This window comes from Ziziphus jujuba, chromosome 11 (genome assembly GCF_031755915.1).
Source record: "Ziziphus jujuba cultivar Dongzao chromosome 11, ASM3175591v1".
NCBI lineage: Eukaryota > Viridiplantae > Streptophyta > Magnoliopsida > Rosales > Rhamnaceae > Ziziphus > Ziziphus jujuba.
In genome coordinates, this window is record NC_083389.1 from 3534983 (window position 1) to 3554530 (window position 19548).

A 19548-nucleotide genomic window follows, 5' to 3' on the forward strand; every position below is an offset into this window, starting at 1 on the left:
TTAGCCTGTGCTTTATAAATGGCTTCGGTACAAAATAAGAAACGGTCTCCCCAATGCATAAATGGTTGGGTATTTACTTGCTCACCATCTTTGGTAAAATCAAGTCCACCACAAAGACATTCATAAACTACTCGATCGTAATTCTTAGCAAATAACCCCAATTTAGGTTTGATAGTACATCCCAATAGGGGGAGACCATACTTATTTAATTTATCTCTTTCAACCTGGATGCCATGGGGTGGTCCTTGGAAAGTTTTAGTATAAGGAGGGATTCACAAATCCTCCACACCGAGAGTGTACAAGGCCTTAAACCTAAAAATATTACCCACAATGGAAGTAAACATGTTAGTGACAGAACCTTCTTCGAAAAGGTCTAAGAGGTAAGCTACATAAGCAATGTATTGATTTTCTTCTCCAGCAACGGGCTCAAGGTCATAGCATCGACCTTTGTAATGATCAAGACTAATAAGCCTATCAGTCCATACAATTGTCCATGTACCAGTAGAAGATTCAGCAGCTACCACAGCCCCTGGTTCCTCAGGTTGGGGAGTTACTCAAAACACTGCCAAGATATCAGTATCTTTGGTTTCATGGTTAGAAGTGTAATAAGTCAATTTATAATCTTTAACACCAACTTTGAATCCAACACTTCTTTAGTCTCTATTTGTGGTGACGTAAGTCCCTCCCTACAACTCATGAATTAAGGATTCTCGCAATACGAATGGCCTTAGTGATCCGACGGTGTCGAGTGGAAAGGCCGTCGCTCAACGGATAAAAGTTACTCTAGGGATAACAGGCTGATATTCAACAACAGCTCACATCGATGGGAAGGTTTGGCACCCCAATGTCGGCTCTTCACCACTTGGGGCTGTAGTATGTTCAAAGGGTTGGGCTGTTCACCCATTAAAGCGGTACATGACCTGGGTTCACAACATCATTGAGAGGACCTTTTGATATGAACCTAGGACGATCTGCTCCTAAACCCGTATTATATCAACCCAAATCTTAATTAAGTTCAAGTTCTAATGGAATTGACCTCAACCCCTAACCAACCTATGGTTAGAAACCTTGGTATAATATAGACGCCACAATAGGGGATGGAAAACCTATTGATAAGTCAAGCTAAAACAACCAATTCTTTAATGGTGTTTTAGGTGTTCTCAAATAACAAAGAGATAATTAATCTCACAAGTATTTTCTTAATCAAATCAAAGTTCCCTTAATATTGAAAAATAAGCCTTTAAATAGGCTACAAAGCCACGAAATAAAACTCTAAAAATAAAGAAAACCGGCCACCACACATAAAGAATCCTAGTTGGCCGAAACTATACTTCCTTTCCTAATCTAAGTTTGATTAATTAATTCCTTTATATTAAATTAGGAATTAATTAATTTACAATGGAAAGAATAAAATAAAAACCTTCCTAAACTTATTTTTTTCAGAAAATAAATAAATAAAAGCGAAAAAGTAAAGGTAGTTTCCTAAAACAAAAAGTAAAAACAAATTAGGAAACTAAAAATGCTAGCCTTTTGATCAAGTTGACTTTGATCAATCTTTGACCTCTTTGAGCTTCAAATCAGCTTCTAGATGCTTTTTAGGATGCCAAATAAGCTGAATATGAAGTCCCACACGTTACCTATGCTTGGAAAAATAAGAAAATGCTAATACAGTAAAATACAGTAAAGCCAGCAAGCAATATAGCAAATTCGGGCAAATTGTTAGCGCTGTCCGTACAAGCCCTTTTTTATTGCATTTGAGGCTGATTTAACTTCATTCCATGACCTCTTAGGCATATGTATTGAACCCATAAAGCATTGGAACCATTTCATGCTTCCCAGACTCCAAATGTACCAAAACCGCCACCCGGCCCGTTTTGGCTTCTATTGCTTGTATGAGTAAAACAGGCCTTGGTTCTTTAGATATGGCCAACCCCTCTTGACTATGACTCATTCCTTGTATAAATACAGCAAGATTGTCCTTGAACTTCTTGGCTAGGGCTCTAGTGATCAGTCCCACCTTCATCCATAATGGATCGGCACCCTAGCAGGTTGTCGGTTGTATGGGTTCGGGCGAATTCGCATCATTCCCCTCCTCTTGAAAATGATTTGTCCTCAAATCAGCAACATTTAAGGTAGCACTAACATTATACTCACCCGGTAGATCAAGTTTGTAGGCATTGTCGTTTATCCGCTCCAAAACTTGAAAAAGTCCATCCATAGGCGGCATGAGCTTTGACTTTCTTTGTTTAGGAAACCTTTCCTTTCGTAAGTGCAACCAAACCAACTTTCCTGGGTCAAACACTATTACAACAAAATCTAGAAATACATGCTCATTATGGTAAAAATTACACTTTTTAAAGTTAGCAAACAATATTTCCCAAATTTTCAAATTGCCACTAAGTAAAGCTCTCAACAATGCAGATAAAGTTCTATGCAATAAAGACATCTTTAAATAAGTATCTTTAAAATTCATGGTCAGCAATGATTTCTTATTCATAATTACTTTATTAACATCACCAAAGCTATGATAAAAATTCATATTTTTCCATTCTTGTCTTCCTTTTCCTTTCCCACTCACGACCATCTCACCTTCCTCACTCTCGGCTTTTGCACCAAATTTCTCACTCTTGGTTTTAATAAAATTTTTCCACACAACCTGAGTATTAGAAGACTTACCTTGGACAGCAAGCTCACCTTTTCCCTCTTGATTGGATGGTAGTCCACTTGGAATTTCATTTGGGAAGACATCTCCAAATTCCTTCAAAAGAGAAATCATTGAACTTGGCAATTCAAGTTCTTCAAAGTTAGTTTGCTCATTAAAATAATTTTCATTATAATTCATGACCAGCAAAGGTTTCTTACACTCAATAACCTTATTAATATCCCCAAAACTCAAATAAAAATTGCTACTTGACCTTTCTTTTCTTTCTTTTTCTTTTTCCCCCTTGGATTGGCACAAACCTTTGGATTTCCCTTCCTTCTCCAATCTCTCGGTTTTTCCACTTTCTTTCCCCTCTCTTTTGGTTTTTCCTTGATCTTTCCACTCAATATGAGTCTTAGAAACCTTACCTTGATCAGCAACCTCATTCTTACCTTCTTGAAAAAATGGTGAAGCCGTTGGTGCCATACTTGCTTTTTCCTTGAGCTTTTCGGCTTTTCTCCTTTGTTGCATTTGTAATTGGTCTTTGTAAACCTCTTTAGGAGATAATGGTTCCAGCTTGAACTTCTTCCCTTTAAACTTGAAAACAATACTATTTTCTCGACCAAAATGAGTAGCATCTTTATCAAATTGCTATGGCCTACCTAATAGTATATGTCCATCAATCATGGGTACAATATCACATAACACTACATCCTCATATCTACCTATACTAAATTTTACTTTGGCTTGTTTGTTTACTTTCATCTCACCACTATCATTAAGCCATTATAATCTATATGGTTCAGGATGTTTTATTGTTTTTTAGCCCAATTTATCAACTACAAGGTTACTTATTACATTAGTACAACTTCTACTATCAATAATCATACTACAAATCTTACCTTGAACTTCACATCGGGTGTGGAAGATGTTCTCTCTTTGAATTTCATCCTCATCTTTGAATGCAGCAAGTACTCTCCTAGAAAGCAAGTTTAATTCAGCATTGGATGTTTGCAAGGTTTCAGGTTCATCCTCCAAGTCCTCCTCCTCTTGCTTGGCTTCATCCTCACTTTCTTCACCTTCCGATTCTAGCTTGCCATTGCCCTTTAACACCATGATTCTTCTATTCGGGAATTGGTTATCAATGTGTCCTCCTCCCTGGTACTTAAAACACACAACATCATGAGTTCTAGAAGGTTTAGGATCTAATTTTACCTTGCTAAAACAACCAATTCTCTAATGGTGTTTTAGGTGTTCTCAAAGAACAAAGAGATAATTAATCTCACAAGTATTTTCTTAATCAAATCAAAGTTCCCTTCATATTGAAAAATAAGCCCTTAAATAGGCTACAAATCCATGAAATAAAACCCTAAAAATAAAGAAAACCAGCCACCACACATAAAGAAACCTAGTTGGCCGAAACTATACTTCCTTTCCTAATCTAAGTGTGATTAATTAATTCCTTTATATTAAATTAGGAATTAATTAATTTACAATGGAAAGAATAAAATAAAAACCTTCCTAAAGTTTTGTGTCTAGAAAATAAATAAATAAAAGCCAAAAAGTAATGGTAGTTTCCTAAAACAAAAGGTAAAAACAAATTAGGAAACTAAAAATGCTAGCCTTTTGATCAAGTTGACTTTGATCAATCTTTGACCTCTTTAAGCTCCAAATCAACTTCTAGATGCTTTGTAGGATGACAAATAAGCTGAATATGACGTCCCACACGTTACCCAGGCTTGGAAAAATAAGAAAAGGCTAATACAGTAACATACAGTAAAGCCAGCAAGCAATATAGCAAATTCGGCCAAATTGTTGATGCTGTCTGTACAAGCCCTTTTTGATTGCATTTGAGGCTGCTTTAACATGATTCCATGACCTCTTAGGTATATGTATTGAACCCATAAAGCATTCGAACCATTTCATGCTTCTCGGACTCCAAAATGTACCAAAATCGCCACCCGGCCCGTTTTGGCTTCTATTACTTGTATGAGTAAAACAGGCCTTCGTTCTTTATATATGGCCAAACCCTCTTGACTATGACTTATTCCTTGTATAAAGACAGCAAGATTGTCCTTGAACTTCTTGGCTAGGGCTCTAGTGATCGGTCCCACCTTCATCTATAACGGATCGGCACCCCAGCGGGTTGTCGGTTGTATGGTTTTTGGCTGATTCGCATCACCTTTCCCTAGTACGAGAGGACCTGGAAGGACGCACCTCTAGTGTACCTGTTATCATGCCCACGGTAAATGCTGGGTAGCCAAGTGTGGAGCGGATAACTGCTGGAAGCATCTAAGTAGTAAGCCCACCCCAAGATGAGTGCTCTCCTATTCTGACTTCCCTAGAGCTTCTGGTAGCACAGCCAAGACAGCGATGGGTTTTCTACCCCTACGGGGGTGGAGCGATAGAAGTTTTGAGAATTCAAGAGAAGGTCACAGCGAGACTAGCCGTTTATCCTAATAGATCGGTAGACTTGAACCTTGTTCCTACATGGCGTGATCAATTCGATCAGGTACCCGCCATCTATTTTCATTGTTCAACTCTTTGACAACATAAAAAAAACCATTGTTCAACTCTTTGACAACATGAAAAAACCAAAAGCTCTACGCTCGCTCTTTATCTATCCAAGGGATGGAAAGGTAGAGGCCTTTGGTGTCCCCTCCAGTCAAGAATTGGGGCCTCACAATCACTAGCCAATATGCTTTTCTCTCATGCCTTTCTTTGTTCATGGTTCGATATTCTGGTGTCTTAGGTGTAGAGGAACCACACCAATCCATCCTGAACTTGGTGGTTAAACTCTACTGCTGTGACGATACTGTAGGGGAGGTTCTGCGGAAAAACAGCTCAACACCAGGATGATAAAAAGCTTAACACCTCTCATTCTTATTACTTTATTTTTTCAATATGAAAAAAAAAATGAAAAATGAAATGGTCATCTTATTCAAAACCCCAATTATGAAATCCCTTCTCTCCCACTTCACACCTCGGAACTGTTCTTATATAGAGAGAGGCACTTTCACATCTTCTTAACCCCAAACGACTAGGGAGGGCAAATGAAAGTTATGATCCATGAATATTGACATGTGTATTCCATAAAAAACAATATTTTTATCTTAATTAATTGTTTATGCTCATGGGCTTTTATTTCTTTTGAAAAGGGTCAATTAATAAAAAAGTTAAGATATACAAAACTGAAATAGAATTTTCTAGCTTTAATTATTCTGAATCTTTCTCAACTACCTCAAATATTTCAAATCAAGAGGTTAGAGTTGGTCAAATGATATGACCACGTTACTAGTGAAAAAGAAATACATTTTTTTATTAAATTATTAAGGCAAATTTTATGAAGATACAAAAGATTGAAATTTATTTATTTTTTACTATTACGTATTACAATAAATTATTTATATATATAGAGCAAGGATAAAATATTTCACCAAAAACAGTTTTTTATTGTGATATGAAGCATAAATAACCCTAATTTAACTTATAAAATGAAAGTTATTTGTTTTGCTTTTAGTTGGATTATTCAGAATCAGTAATGAATTTGAACCGATTGATTGTCTTCTATTCCAATAAAAGACATTTGTCGAAAAGGTTATGATAAAGAAACTATGACTCCAACACGTGACTTTATATAAAATTTAAAAAAGGAATTCCTAAAATAGCTTTTATAAAACCATCTATCCTTTATCTTTTCACAGATTAACTACTAGTTTCATTCTAATTTTTAAAATTTAATTAGATTTACTCATTTATCAAGCTTAACCAATTGAATAAAATGAATAATTAATAGAAACAAATTACTAAAGTTTCTTTTTTTTTTTTAATAAAGATAGGGGTTGGGTTATTAAACATTTTGATGTATTTTATTCCATGTATAAAATTTTGGATGACAAAAAAAAAATTAATAAATAACTAGATAGAGATAGAAAGGCACAGGTTTTTTTCTATGTATTTGTTTTTTTTCTCATATCAACTCCAATCAATTCTAGTTCTATTTCATAGTAGATTCTATAGATATAGAAGATATCAATTTCAACGAAGATATAAAAGTACCAATAAAATAAATTCAAATCTTTCTTCTATATGTTGTATCAAATTGTAGGGAATAGAAAAAAAAAAAACAAATAAAAAAATTTTGTATTTAGTTTTTAAAAACCACCATATTGTTTATGTTGCTAGTAATATTTTATACGATTTTTCTAGATCCATATTTTTATAAAGGAAGTACAATCTAGAAAATAAATAGATCGACAATTATAATTAATGGTAAAGAGCAACTGGTTTTGAACAATAGATGTCTTTGACATCTAACCCTGGTAATGAATAACCTATTAGAATTTTTTAATGGCAATTCCAAAAAAGTGCACCTCTATATCAAAAAAACGCATTCGGAAAAATATTTGGAAAAGGAAGGGATATTCAGTAGCATTGAAAGCTTTTTCATTAGCAAAATCTCTTTCTACGAGGAATTAAAAAAGTTTTTTTTATGCAACAACTAAATAATCCAAAATTGGGAAAAATCTGAATTGATTTGACTAGAAAAGTAATCTAGTTTTAGTTTTTTTTTTTTTTAGTTTGATTTTTATTTTATATTTTATAAGTTATAAAAGTAAAAAAAAATTGATAATTTATCAAAGTTAAAACAATTAAAGTAATAAAAGGAATAATTTATATTCTTTAATGGTTTGATCCGATCAATAGAAATATTAAATTAATTGAAGTTGTTTTGCTCTTATAGTCGAATAAGAATTTTGTGTTAACTGAAATTTGAAAATCTAAAAACGGTATTTTTTTTTTTTGTTTGAAAAAATAGTAAAAGCAAGCACAAGATTTCACCTTTCCTTTAAGTATGTTTTATAATTTTCAAGGTGGGGATTCTTATTTTCCCCACCGATTTGATAATTCAATAATAACAAAGATTTGTCTTTTCTATTTATATTATTTTTATAATATATATTCATATTCTAATATATTTAGAGTACTATAGCACATAGAAGGCCGTTTTTTATAGCACCACTGAACCAATTGCCACTCATTGGCTCCATATCTCCTTCCCTTTTTCTCGGTCCCCTTGGAAAGTGATATATATTCCCCCCTTAAACTCTGTATTATAGGTATCCAGCTGACGAGTTTACCCTAGCTCTTGTGCTCCAGGAAAACCCCAGTGTTAAGTTAAATAAAACTTACACCCTAATACTAAATATAATGATATACTGAGAAAAATAACGATTCTTGTTGAAAATGATACATTTAAATCCTTAATTTTGAAATTTTCAAAAAGTTTTTTTTAATCATCAATTTTAATGTTTCCTAAAATATAGTGCATTGAATTGTTTCCTTTAATCTCGACAATTGAATAAAAATAGGTTATTATGATTTCGAGCAAGCCGCTATGATGAAATCAGTAGACACGCTGCTCTTAGGAAGCAGTGCTAGAGCATCTTGGTTCGAGTTCAAGTGGCAGCATGGCATCTTCTAAAAGAGTAAGTCCTATAATGAAATCAATTCTTAATTTCTATAATGAAATCAGTTCTTGATTTCCATTCCTATAATTGAGGTACCCCATATTTAATTTTTAAAATTTATGCTATTTCAACTTGAGAGCATATATTAACTCATATATCCTTTTCGATCGTTTCAATTGTGATTGCAATTCGTTTATTAACCTTATTAGTTGATGAAATTGTAGGCCTATATGATTCATCAAAAAAGGGCATGATGGGTACTTTTTTCTATATAACAGGATTATTAGTTACCCGGTGGATTTATTTGGGACATTTACCATTAAGTAACTTATATGAATCATTAATCTTTCTTTCATGGAGTTTTTTCATTATTCATCAGGTTCCCTATTTTAAAAAACAAAAAAATTGTGTTACTTTGAATGCAATAACTGCCCCAAGTGCTATTTTTAACCAAGGCTTTGCTACTTCGGGTCTTTTAACTGAAATGCATCAATCCACAATATTAGTCTTGGCTCTTCAATCCCATTCGTTAATGATGTACAGCTGTAAGATGGTATTAGGCTATGTAGCTCTTTTATGCGGATTGTTATTATTAGTAGCTCTTTTAGTCATTACATTTTGAAAACTAATAAGGATTTTTAGTAAAATCAACAATTTCGTAAATGATCCACTTTCTTTTGGTGAGATTCAATATGTCAACAAAAGAAACGATGTTTTACAAACCACTTCATTTCTTTCTTCTCGGAATTATTACAGATCTTTGGAGCTATCGTATTATTGGCCTCGGGTTTATCTTTTTAACCATAGTATCATTTCGGGAGCGGTGTGGGCTAATGAAGCATGAGGATCATATTGGAATTAGGATCCTAAAGAGACTTGGGCATTTATTACTTGGACCATATTTGCGATTTACTTACATACTTGAACAAATTTTAAAAGTGTAAATTCCACAATTATGGCATCGATGGGATTTCCTATGATTTGGATATGCTATTTTGGAGTTAATTATTAGGAATATGGTTGCATAGTTATGGTTCATTTACATCAATATCGAATTGAATTGAAGAAAGGGCTTGACGAATACAAACCTAGGACAATGTAAGCATATATATAAGAAAACTTCGTGTAAGCCATTGAGAAACCTTTGAATCATGTAATGTAATGATTCAAAGGTTTCTTAATGGCTTGCATATCTGGTTAAAATAGAATTACAATTCATATTTTTTTTTTATTTTAGTTAGTTAAACTTACGAGAAGAAAGAATAAATTTTTTTCTTATTTTACAAGGAACGGTTTTCACAATCATAGGATTTTTGTTTGATGTTTTGGTTTGTTTACTAAGGAAAACTATCAATTAAAAAAATTAAATAGAATAGCTTCGTCTTCATCAATTGATAGTGAGAAAATGAAATCCAGATAAATCCCAATATCTATTACAGGTAGCAATATAAAGAGCAAAACAAATAGCTCCCGTGGCTCATAATCGAAAAAATAAGAGTTTCGAGCATTAAAAATCTTGTATCCATAGAACATCTTACATAACATGGATAATGAGTAAATATAAGCTAATATCATTCCATTTGCCATTACAAAAGTAATTACTATTTTTGTAATTAAAAGATATTTTTGGCTAGTGAGTATTCCAAAAAATACTATCAATTCTGCAACAAAACCGCTCATACTCGGTAATGCAAGAGAAGCCATCGATAAGATACTGAAAGTCATAAATATTTTTCGAATTGCGATCCTACCCATTTCCTCGGGATAAACAAGATGTATTCTATCATAACTCGTTCCTTCCAAGAAAAAAAGTGCAACACCAATAAATCCATGAGAGATTATTTGTAAAATGGCTCCATTGAGTCCTGTATCGTTTATAGAACCAATTGCTATAATTATGAAACCCATATGAGATATGGAGGAATAAGCTATTCTTTTTTTTAAATTAAGTTGCCCTAGAGATGTTGGAGCTACGTAGATTATTTGAATTATGCCTACTATGACCAACCAAGGAGAAAAGACAGAATGAGCGTGAGGTAATAATTGCATATTTATTCGAACCACTCCATACGCTCCCATTTTTAATAATATTCCAGCTAGAAGCATAAAAGTACTGTAATGTGCCTTTCCATGGGTGTTTGGTAACCATGTATGTAAGTGTATAATTGTTGATTTGACAATAAAACCAATAAAAAAAAATGATTTCCAGTGTTACAGGATACAATTGATCAGCTGATGTTTCAAAATTTAATGTTGGTTCATTAGAACCATTGATACGAACCTAGGACGACCTGCTCCTAAACCCGTATTATATTAGCCTGGATCTTTAATTAAGTTCAAGTTCTAATGGAATTGACCTCAACCCCTAACCAACCTGTGGTTAGAAACCTTGGTATAATGTAGACGCCACAATAGGGGATGGAAAACCTATTGATAAGTCAAGCTAAAACAACCAATTCTCTAATGGTGTTTTAGGTGTTCTCAAAGAACAAAGAGATAATTAATCTCACAAGTATTTTCTTAATCAAATCAAAGTTGTATTCTTATTGATAACTAAGCCTTTAAATAGGCTACAAAGCCACGAAATAAAACCCTAAAAATAAAGAAAACCAGCCACCACACATAAAGAAACCTAGTTGGCTGAAACTATACTTCCTTTCCTAATCTAAGTTTGATTAATTAATTCCTTTATATTAAAATAGGAATTAATTAATTTACAATGGAAAGAATAAAATAAAAACCTTGAAAGAATAAAATAAAAACCTTCCTAAAGTTATTTTTCCAGAAAATAAATAAATAAAAGCCAAAAAGTAATGGTAGTTTCCTAAAACAAAAAGTAAAAACAAATTAGGAAACTAAAAATGCTAGCCTTTTTGATCAAGTTGACTTTGATCAATCTTTGACCTCTTTGAGCTTCAAATCAGCTTCTAGATGCTTTGTAGGATGCCAAATAAGCTGAATATGAAGTCCCACACATTGCCCATGATTGGAAAAACAAGAAAAGGATAAAACAGTAAAATACAGTAAAGCCAGCAAGCAATACAGCAAATTCGGCCAAATTGTTGATGCTGTCCGTACAAGCCCTTTTTGATTGCATTTGAGGCTGCTTTAACTTGATTCCATGACCTCTTAGGCATATGTATTGAACCCATAAATCATTGGAACCATTTCATACTTCTCGGACTCCAAAAATGTACCAAAACCGTCACCCGGGTCCGTATCGGCTTCCACCACTTGGATGCTTAGAATAGGCTTTGTATCTTCAAGTATGGACAAGCTCTGTTGAGATTGATTATCCCCTGTATAAATACTCCCAGTTTGTCCTTAAATCTCTTAATTTGAGCTTTTGTGATTGGCCTAGTCTTCATCCGTGTCGAGTCAGCACCCCAGCGGGTTATCGGTTGAGCGGGCTCGGGCGGAATCACATCAACCATATAAACCAATACCCGAGCTCCTATTAATCAAAAAACAGAAGCTCCTGTAGTGTACAAAATAAATTTTATAGTTGAATACAAATGTTTCTTTTTGCCTCATATGGATAGAAGTAGATAAACTGGAATTAATTCTAACTCCCATAGGATGAAAAAAAGTAAAAGGTCTTGAGAAGAAAATGGTCCTATTTGACCTCTATACATTACTAACATCAAGAAATGGAATAATCAGGAATCTCTAGTAACCGGCCAGGCCACTAAAGTAGCTAAAGTAGTGATAAATCCTGTCAGTAAAGTAGGTCTTATAGAAATTCCATCTATTCCCAATCTCCAATAAAAATAAATAAAAAATGGATCCATTTATAATTGTCTGTAAGTTGGATTAATGGATCGTCCAATTGGAAATGATACCAAAATGTATAGGTTATTAGAAGGAGTTCTATTATTCATATACAAATAGTATACCACCTAGTTACCTTATTCCCTCTATAAGGGAGAAAGAAAATTACAGAACCCGTGGCTATTGGCAAAACTACAACTATTGTTAACCAAGGAAGATCATTCATGGTAAAAACAAGATACACTTGGACCAAAAAAACCCATGTTCAAAAGTATAAAATAAAATATATTATTTAGAGCTCGGTTTTTTGTTGGTAAAAAAAAAAATTAAATATATTCAAGTAAGGTTTTCTGAAATATATCAATAAGCTAGCCCCATACTTCGAGTTGTTTCATGCCATAAATAAACTCAAACACTTAAGAAATCTATTGGACAGGCGGATTCACATCGTTTACAACCGACACAGTCCTTTGTTCTTGGAGTAGAATTGATTTGCTTAGCTTTACACCCGTCCTAAGGTATCATTTCTAATACATCTATGGGGGCTCGGACACATTGAGTACATCCTATACATGTATCATAAATCTTTACTGAATGTAACATTGGATCTATAAATTTTTTGAATATTCTAAATTTTTGATCTAGTAAATTTATAAATAAATTATATATTTAGACACCAGATGAATCAATGATTTACTAGAATTTTTTTAATCAATCTACTTTTAGACACCAGATGAATCAATGATTTACTATGATTTACTCTAGTAAATTTTTAATCAATGCTTATTCGAATTTGTGAATCTTCTAATTTCTATGATTAATATTACTTATTCAACAAATTAGATTGAATAATACGAGTTGATTTTCTATTACGATAAATTGACGAAACAATAGCCAGTCCAATAGCTGCTTCAATAGCTGCAATAGTTAACAAAAATTGAAAAAATATTACCTTTTAATTGGCGACTATCAAAAAAATAAAAAAATGTTACATAATTTATATTAACTGCATTCTGTATAAATTTAAGACACATAAGGCCTCTAACCATATTGCAGCTTGTGATCAATCCATAGTACCAATTGAAAACAAGTAGGCACTCAAAATAAGTACATGTTCGAGCATCATTGACCAACTCCTTATCAATTAAATTTTGATTTATTTCAATATAATATGAACAACAATTCAACGGATTCAACTTACTAGAATCTAAAAGGTGAAGAACAAATAGATAGATTGGTAATAGATCTAATAAAAGAATTTCTATTTTCAACATAAACAATCTTTAATTACAATTGAAGAGAAATAGATGTGACAACATACACTAAAGTTTCAAAGGGAAGAAAAAAAATATGTTGATAAATGAATTCCAATTTGTTGATTATTACTTATCAAATCTTGCTCTGTAATTTGGTTTGATCTTGTAGTCCAAATAATCCCGTACCATGACGTATCTATAATAGTACTCATTAGTAAAACCAAAATGCTTGTATAAACCAGCAAAGTAACCCCATCCCCAACAGTCCAAAGATTAAAATCTTTGTAATATTCTGAACCATTCATGAACATCACAGCAAATATGATTAAAACATTTATGGCTCCCCCGTAAATAAGGAGTTGTGCTGCAACTACAAAATAGGAGTATAATAGAATATAGAATAAGGATATACAAACAAGAACAAGTCCCAATGTAAAAGCAGAATAAATTGGGTTGGTAAATAATACTACTCCTATACCTCGTAATATAAGACCTAATCCCATAAAGACTAAAAGAAAATCATGTATTGGTCCAGGCAAATCAATTATATGTAAAAAAAAAAAAAAAAAACGGAGATAAAAAATTGAAATCTTTTTCATGACCTTATTGAGACTCGACCTGAATTTTTTCTTTTTTATGATTTATAATCAATTCCTAATTGAATGAAATCCTTAGGGATGTGAAATAATGTGGGTACAGATATTGGACAAATTTCATTCTTTATCTGAAAGAAAGAGTAGTGCAAATCTGAAACTATCTTTCGAAATAATTATATAGACATTAATTACTAAAATTTCAATCCAAATTAAGACATGATTATGATCAACTAATGAATAGTTGGGATTTGTAGGGTGTGATCAAACAAAACAAAAGTAACCTAAGTACTTAGTAATTCAAAACTTTTCTTAAATCAAAGGAGTTACTTATTTTTTATTTGAGGCGAATTCAAAATTGTTCGAATTGTATAATCGTCAATTACTGATGTTGGTAAACAACCCAAAGCAATTTGATTATAATTTAATTCATGATGATCATAAGTAGAAAGTTCATATTCTTCAATCATTGATGAACAATTTGTTGGACAATACTCAACGGAGTTACCACAAAATATACAGATTCTGAAATCAATATTGTAATTAAGAATCGTTTCTTGAAAATATCAATTTCCAATTTCCAATCAATGATGCGTAAATCTATAGGACACACATGAACACATACTTCACAAGCAATACATTTATGAAACTCAAAATGGATTCGACCATAGGAATGCTCCACGATGATTAATTTTTCATAAAGATATTGAATAGTTACAGGTAAACGATTTGCATGGGATAAAGTAATCATGAAACATTAACCAATGTACCTTGCAGCTTGTACTGTTTGTTGACCATAATTCATGAACCCAATTACCATAGGGAACATATCAAGAATATATATGAATAATTTGATTTTTTTTATTTCTATTGTTTAAGCCAGGTTGTGAATATAAAATATCATGTTCCTATACAATGAAAAGAGTTGGAAAGAAGTTGTTAATAACAGATTACCGAGAGAAATAGGTACAAGAAATTTCCATCCAAGATCCAATAGTTGGTCCATTCTTAGCCTAGGTAAAGTCCATCTTGTTACGATAGGAATGAACAAAAATAAATAAGTTTTAGCTAATGTAATAAAGATACCCATTGTTGCCCCAAAAACATCATATCGTTGATTTATTTCAAAAAGCTCAGAAAAAAATATATACGGAATAGAGATATTTCAACCACCAAAGTAAAGAACTGTTACAAATAATGACGAAACTAATATGCTTGGATAGGAAGCAACATAAAATAAACCAAATTTTATCCTCGAATATTTCGTTTGATAACCTGCTACTAATTCATCTTCCGCTTCTGGTAAATCAAAAGGCAATCTCTCACATAGTGCTAGGAAAGAAATTAGAAAAAAGATAAACCCTATAGGTTGACGCCACCAATTCCATCCCCTAAAACCATATTTGGATTGCGCTTAAACTTTATCAACTGTACTTGAACTATTAGATAATCATAGTCGGCGGTACCATCACTATTTCCATTGCTATTCCAAAACCGTACATGCGATTTTCACCTCATACGGCTCTTGAAGGGCCATAAAAAAATCTAAGGACTGAGCCCTTTTATCTTGCAATGCTTAGTTATACGATAGATAAGATTCAAATCTATCATACGGTCCAAAATTAGACCAATTGAATTCTGTTTGTTATGTTTTAATAAATTTTAATAAAAAAAATAATTAATATAATTAATATTAATAATTAATAATAAAGAATTCAATTTATTACTAATTTAATAAATTAATAAATTGAATTAATAATAAATAAATAAAATACTTCTGAATTGATCTCGTCCTTCTTTTCAAAATTTCCATAATCATTTAAATTTTTCTTTGTTGAGTAATAACTTGATTCTTCAATAAAACACTCCTCGTAAAAAAATCAATAACCCATCATTTTCACTTACAAAAAAGAATTATATATTACATTAATTCATGAATTATGACACGAACTGTATCAATATAAATCTGGATATAAGAAAAAAAGAATAAAAAAAGATCTTGTTTATTCTTTTGTACTCCTTTCTTTTTTTTTATTCCTATTCTTCTTTTTGTTTTTGAAAAAAAAAAAAGGCTTACAAAATCAAAAGAGGGATTATTTCGTTCCCAATAGTGTCATTTATTTAATCGACGGATAGGAGCATACTCTCGATCGGAATTGTGGGGAGTACTGCCTTATAACTTCTACAAATTTAAAGCCCCAATTAGTAATTTTTGTATATTATGTAGAAATGTCTACTTTTGGATAATTTACAAGATCTACATTACTAATTGTGTGCGTATCTTGGTGTTTCTACCTATCCATTCATTTTTGTTCAATCGGCTTTTCTTTTATGGTAATACATGTATGAAAATACATACAAACGATAGTGAAAACTCAATACGGTTGATCTTTTGAGCCCATTTCAAGTCAGGATGACTAATCAACCAATCTTTGGGTAAACGGTATCTTCTACTTCTGTTTATTTCCGCTCAACTCTCTAACTCTTATACATAGAAAATGAGACTCAATATCTTTACTGTGAATTTATATAGAAGTTGTTTTCTTTCACTTATCCAACTATTTGATTTAGTTCATCAATCTGACAAATGAATAAAAAAATGAAGATATCTACTCAATTCATTTTACCCTTTTCCTAGAAAGGAAAGAATAGAAAGGCAGAAATAGAGAAAAATTTATGTCTCAATGAATCATACATAGAGATATTGATAACACACATAAAGTTAATGGTATTTCATAACTAATTGATTGAGCAGCAGCTTGTAGACCGCCTAAAAAGGAATATATATTATTTGACCCGTATCCTGACATAAGAAGTCCAATGGGAGCAATACTGGAAATGGCAATCCATAGAGAAACACTGATACTGAGCTTACTAAAATTGATATGACTGCTATGGACAGTCCGATACTGAATAAATGACTATCTCCTCTTGATGGAAAAATATTTTCTTTGAAAAGAAGTTTTGTCCCATCTGCTAGAGCTTGAAGAACTCCCAAAGGGCCGGCGTATTCAGGTCCAATACGTTGCTGCAATCCTATGGATATTTCTCTTTCTCACCATACAATTACCAATACGCCTATTATGATTCCCAATACGAGAGTAAAAATAGGAATAAAGGCCATATAATTCTGTAGACCTCTTTTAAAAACTCCAATCTAGAAAAAGAATTGATATCTTGTACTTCTGTCGTATCACTTATCATTTCAAGGATCAACTTCTCCCACAATGATATCTATGCTACCTAGTATCATCATAATATCAGCCAATTTCAATCTTTTAACTAACTGAGGAAGAATTTGCAAATTGATAAAACATGGTGGGTGAATTTTCCATCTCCAAGGAAAACCACCCTGATCCCCTATCAGAAAAATTCCCAATTCTCATTTTGGGCCTTCAACTCTAACATAGAGTTCTTGTTTTGGTAATTCAAATGTAGCAGAATGTTTTTTTACTTATAAATTGATATTAAAAATAATTCCATTTGGGATTCTTTTCTCTATCAAAGTATCGGATTTCAAAATTCTCATATGGCCTTCCTAAAATTCCTTCCAGAGCCTGTTGAATAATTTTTATGGATTCTATCATTTCAGCAATTCGGACTAGATAACAAACTAACGAATCTCCTTCTTTTTCCCATTGGACTTCCCAATCAAATTCATCAAAACATTCATAATGATCAACTTTATGAAGATCCCATTATATTGCGGAAGCCCATAGCATTGGTCCTAATAAACCCTAATTTATTACTTCCTTTGTACCAATAATGCCTGCTCCTTCAACTCATTCTAAAAAAATAGGATTTCATGTAATAAGTTTTGATAGTCAGTGATTCCTGTTAAAAAAATAATCACAAAAATCCAAACATTTATCTATCCAACCATGAGGTAGATCAGCAGCTACTCCTTTGATACGAAAATAATTATGCATCATTCTCATACCGATGGCAGCTTCAAATAAATCATATATTAATTCTCTTTCTCAGAAAATATAGAAGAAAGGCGTTTGTGCAACAATATCTGCCATAAAAGAGCCGAGTCATAGCAGATGAGAAGCTATATGACTCAACTCCACATAATTACTCTAATATAGCTGGCTCTTTTAGACACTTGAATATTTCCCAACTGCTCCGGGCCATTTACGATTATTGCTTATGTGAACATAGTAGCTAAATAATCCCAATGCATTACATAAGGCACATATTGTAGAATTGTTCGGTTTTCCACAATCTTTTCCATCCCTCGGTGTAAATAGCCCAATATTGGTTCACAATCAGTAACATCTTCACCATCTAGAGTAGCGATGAGTCGAAGAACACCATGCATTGATGGGTGGTGGGGACCCATATTTATTACCATGAGGTCGTGTCCTGTAGCTGGTATATTCATAGGTTTTTCCTTGATTTAGTCTTTCATGAATTGCTGAAAACTAAAATAAATTCATTCAAATTCAAATTCAAGATCTAATAAATAAAATAATTCAAAATAAACTGCTTTTTCAAATTAACGAGTTTTGATTCCGGGATATCCAATTAATTAATTAATTCTTTATAACGTATTCTATTTTTCTTTGACAAATAAGACAGCAGTCGTTGGCATTTTCCAAAATTTGATGTAGGCCTCTCTGAGATAAATAGTCTTTTCTATGCAATTCTAAATGTGAAGAAAGTTTTCGTATCCTATTGGTGAGGCTGCATATTTTAAATTCAACAGATCCTACTTTTTCTTCTTTTTCTTCTTGCGAAATAATCAAGATGAATGAATTTTTTAGCATAAAATGAAATCTACCCCCCCACTTTGTTCCTATCCTTTTTTTAGCGTTAGCTGGTTTTATTGATCAATAATAATAATGCCATTCATTTTAATTTAGTATACACAATACAATAATCTTAATTTTGTTAATAATTCCAAATTTGATCAAATAAAATTGTATTCGAATAGGTATACCAAAATCTTCTTTTTGGCATTCAGAAAATTAAAAATTTAGACCTAAAATGAAAAAAGGAAGATTTTGGTGGTCATTTGTAGATCTAATTGATATGTCAATGAATCATATATCAGAATGAAATGCAAGCCAATGCATCTGTGCATTTCTTTGTTTTCATAGATCATACTACAGGAAATATAGGAAAAACAAATCTACCATTAACTAACAAATTTTGAATAGCAGATACATATGTATCCTTACCAAACTGAAACGACTGCCATTATGGGTATCAAACCAATATCGATTCATAGAAGCTAAATCTTTGAATCGATAATTAGGCCAAATAAAGAATTTTAATTTAATTAGTTTAGTTGTATCTCTTTTGCTTTTATCCAAAACTTGACTATTTTCCTTCTTACCATTGCAAAATGCTGCATTTCAGCGCATACGATTTTCATTCCTAGAAATAAAACAAATTAGAATTCTCAATTTTCTATGACGTCTTGGGGATAAAATGTTTTTAGGGACAAACAAATCATAATGATTGTTGTCTTTATTTGTAGTCATTTTCTGATATATTGCAATGAATTTCGCAGAATTCTTGTTATCAACAGTGCTTTTTGTTAAGTACTTTTGATTTATTTCATGCTTACTCTTATGAACCAATGAAATACCTACGGCTTGATATATAATAAATTGTCCTTCATTTTTTATAGATAGACGGATTGGGTCAATAATCAATATTCACTTTTTTGTCAATTCTATAAGAGTTAAATCTTTCTGAACTAGTATAATATCTAGTCTCAATTCACCCCTTTGAGTAGAGTATATAAAAGTTTCTCTTGGATTTCTTAGTCTAAGTAGGAGGCAATATACTTTGATGTTATCGTT

The 19548-nt window shown here is 32.3% G+C and overlaps 1 pseudogene; it reads right to left on the reverse strand.

Moving 5' to 3' along the window:
* Positions 1-272: 272 nt before the first annotated feature.
* LOC132799931 (NAD(P)H-quinone oxidoreductase subunit 1, chloroplastic-like) lies at positions 273-18119 on the reverse strand (annotated as a pseudogene).
* Positions 18120-19548: the final 1429 nt, after the last annotated feature.